Raw genomic sequence first — 4,315 nt, 5'->3', positions numbered from 1 at the left:
CGCTCTATAAATTGGAATTATAACTTTAAAGTTCTTATGGATGCCGTGGAGGACTACGCAGGAAAATGTATAAAACGAGAACAAGACATTGATTCTCTGTCCGAGTGGGTAAAGGCCGTGAGGACTTTAATTTTGAAACGAATGAAAGTTTGTTTTAAGTAGATCAATGAGTGTCAATGCTGCATAAGTTTTCAAAGACCCTGATGTAGAAAAAACATTGTCTACTATACGTGACAAATAGGTTGTCGTACCAGGAGACAAAGCCCAAAACAACATTGTTTTTGTCTACAAAACGTATTACATCCAATGTTTATTATCAGAGGTAGACGTAGGAAATAATAGCAGTGATAAGACCTATACTGCCACTGCTCTCTCCAAAGAGATAGTGGAACTAACCATAAATCTGTGCTATCTTCTTTCGGTCTCTCTACCGAAGACGACGATTGTGATTTATCGTCTATGTACTGGATTCCTAAGCTCCACACACACAACGTTACATAGCTGGATATACAAAATGTACCACCAAACCTCTTTCAAAACTTTAACTTCTATATTCACAGCTGTCAAAGAGGGTCAGTCTCCAGTCTTACCACAACACTTGTTACTCCCGCAGTGGTATTAATTCAATGTGGATCATGAAAAATTCGAAAGATCTTTTGGAGACCCTCAATTCAAAATTGTTATCAGAATATATCATTAAAACCTATGATTTTTCAACACTGTATATTTCTATTTCCCATACCTAGTTAAGATCCCAACTCAAAAACATTATACATCGTTGTTTCTAAAAAAAGATTGTACACCTAGATACAAATATATAGTTCTTGGTAGAGATTCTTCATACTTTGTAAAAAAATAATTCCAAATCATCTTCCAAACATGCAGAAGATGTTTTCAAAATACTGGAATTTTTTATCGACAACATATTTGTCCAGTGTGGTGGACGTGTTTTTAACAAACGGTCGGCATTCCAATGGGAACAAATTGGGCTCCTCTATTTGCTGACCCATTCCTTCACTCTTATGAGGCTAACTTTATGACTGATTTGATCCGAAAGAAAGAACATTGTTTAGCTAGATGATTTAATATCAGTCTCCACTATATAGATGACATGATATCGTTAAACAATCCTAGTTTCGGGGATTTGATACATCGCATCTGCCCCTAAGAACTTAAGATAAAGGGTACTACAGACTGTGAAGTCAGCCTCATATCTTGACCTACACTTAGTGATCGATTGTATATAAAGGAAAACTATTGAGCAAACTTTACGACAAACATGATGACTTTTCATTCAGAATTGTCAACTTTCCTTTCATCTGTGGTAACATCCCTTCAGCACCTGCATATGGAGTTTTCATATCATAACTCATACGTTGTGCCAGAGCTTGCTGTTACTATGTAGACTTTGTTTAGTACTAGACTAATTCTTACAATTAAGCTTCTGGAACAGGGTTATGTTGCTACAAGATTGAAATCATCACTACAGAAGTTTTATGGTCATCACCATGAAGTTGTGGATCGCTACGGTGTATCCATCTGCAACATGAAAACTGATTTGTTCAACGTGTCATAGTGTTCCTTTCCTCTTTCACCTACCCTGGACTTGACTTTTTATGAACAACTCGACGTATGTTTCTAGAAAAGCAGAGGACGCTTGCCCTACCGGTGCACCTGGTCCATGCTCATAGTTTTTAGTGGAGTCTGAGTTGTTCATTTACTTTTGTTTCTTTGTATGTATGATTTTGTTACTTTTTGTTCTTTGTTGTGTTTTTCTGTTTTCCATGTCTGGTCTTTGTCCCTGAATTACATACTCTTTTAATTTCCACTAGAATCTTGGTTCCCTTGATTACTCTTAGAATACTGTGTTTCCTAATGAAACCAAAAAACATTGGAATCTGAGCAACTGGTGAAAATTGTTGCAAAATGGCTGCCTCAAAAAAAATAATCAGTAATGCCTATCAACTAAGAATATCTTATATTTTAAGAATATTTTAATAGTAGCTTTCACCTTCATTATTCTTCTATAGTAGAGGAAAAAATAGCAAAAAAGGGATTTTGACCACCATGCTCTTAAATTAGTAAAGATGGCCATGTTTTTTATAGATGAAAAATTTTAAACAATCAATTTGTGCAAGATACTCCAAAAATATATACGTCTACTTTCATTAATTTTTGTCACATGGTTTCAGAGAAGATTCCATAAGTTGTACCCATGAAAAAAAAAAAGATATCTGTTTTAGGGACCGTAACACCTACATCAGGCAACAAATCATTTTTGAAAATTTCACCTTAGGTCCCTCTTCTGGTGATGAACAATATTTCCCTCAATCAGAATTTTGCTAGATTCAATGGTTTTTCAGTTATTTGTGCAAAAAAACTGTATTTTTACTTTATGTTCTGTTTTAAGTAACAGCAACCAGGTTTTTTTACCAGGTTACTAAAATAGAACATACGGGTCAGACAACAGTTTTTTGCATGTATCTCTTAAACCATTAGGTTCAGCAAAATTCTGACATGGATAAAAGTGTCCAGCTTGGTGAAATCTATCAGTGGTCATTTTTTGTGAAAATCTGTTACCCATGTTGGGATTGAAAGCTTTTTGTTGGTATTCCTTTTTGCTATTTTTGATGTTAATACTTTGGAAAATCTTCTCCTGTGAAACTGGTTGATAGAATTTAATGTAATTTGATATGATTGTATTTTTTGAAAATTTTTATCCAAGAAAAACCATGAACACTGTTACAAAACTAGAGGCTCTAAAGTGCCTGAATCACTCACCTGGCCCAATAACCAACATTCTATTTTTGTAAAGTTGGCCATGGTTTTTCCTGGATAAAAATTTCTAAAATGCTCATACCAAAAGTACCAATCATATCAATTTTCATTGAATTCTGTCCAGAAGTTTCTGAGGAGAAGATTTTTTAAAGAAATTATAGTAGTGAAAAATGTCAAAAAAAGGGCAATAACTCCAATATGGTGTGCAACAGATTAACACAAAAATTGACCACTAATAGTGTAGTGTCAGATGAAAAGATTTTAGAAAGAAATAACATTAAAAATAGCAAAAAGGGCAATAACTCCTACATGGCTTAACAAATTTACATTAAATTTGACCACAGATAGATCTCAACATGCTGAACAGTGAGTTTTAACCCCATGTCAGAATTTTGTTAAAACTAACAATTTTGAGACATATTGGAAAAAATTGTGCCTGACTCCTATTTTCTATTTTTAGTAATGGCAGCAATGTTGTTTGACAGATCAAAAATCCCGACATAAGATCTATGCAGAACACCATAAGGAAAATTCATACCAATTTGGTTCTAATTGGTCAAGTAGTTTTGGAGGAGAATAAATTTTTAACAATGAACATGATGGACAACGAATGCCAAATAATGGCAATATAGAATGTGATTAATTGAGCCAGGTGAGATATACAGGCTCTTTAGGGCCTCTAGTTTCTAGTAAGTTCTTTTCAGCTATAAACTAATTACTAGGTTGAGCATTGAAGACCAAAGTACATCTTTGATTGCATCAGAGAAAGTTTAACAATTGCTCTGTTTTTTAGAGCAAGATAATATTGAGTTGCTCAAATTCTGATTGGTTTCTATTAAATTGAAATGAATCATTTCTTTTTTAACTTGGAAGTTTCACATGTGATTTTTTTCAATTTCTGGATTTATATATCCCATTTTTGTAACTCTAATTTGAATATTTTGATAAGTCTATATAGTTATATGAACAAAGATTTGTTGAAATAGTAAGGGACAACTTGGGGTTTTAGATATGGAATCAGCCCAGGACAGAGAAATGTGGAGAGGACTTTCCACAGCCCTAACCTCAAGGGGAAAAAGAATTGTTTTAATCAAAGTCATCAATTGAAAGTTTCTGTTATGGTTTTCAAGACACTACCTACATTTTTGCCTCTCAAGGACAATGATAAAGAGTAATTCTAAAATGTCAACTCAATGGAGACTATTGTAGAGTTACTTAAACCAAAGAAGGAAATGTGTTTTTATTTTACTCTCCCCACCCCTTTGCAAAGTGGGGATGTATATAGTGCTCGGGCTGTCCATTCTTTCACTTGTTATGACTGTTTATCTCTTGTCCATATATCTCATACATAACTTAATGAAAATAAATGAGAGTTGGTTTCTTCATATCTAATACCAGTATTATTTTAGATATAACTTGAAGTAAGTGGTTTTTGAACATAGCAGCAATGTTTGTCAAAGAAGACTGGTGTAAAATGATGACAATATTACATTAAACTTTAAGGTGATAGGATCAACTGTTGATAAAAACCAAGGTA

This window comes from Perna viridis, chromosome 8, assembly GCF_037379345.1.
Source record: "Perna viridis isolate PV_CMFRI_1.1 ecotype Kerala chromosome 8, ASM3737934v1, whole genome shotgun sequence".
NCBI classification, from domain to species: domain Eukaryota; kingdom Metazoa; phylum Mollusca; class Bivalvia; order Mytilida; family Mytilidae; genus Perna; species Perna viridis.
Note: the sequence above shows the minus strand (reverse complement) of the source record.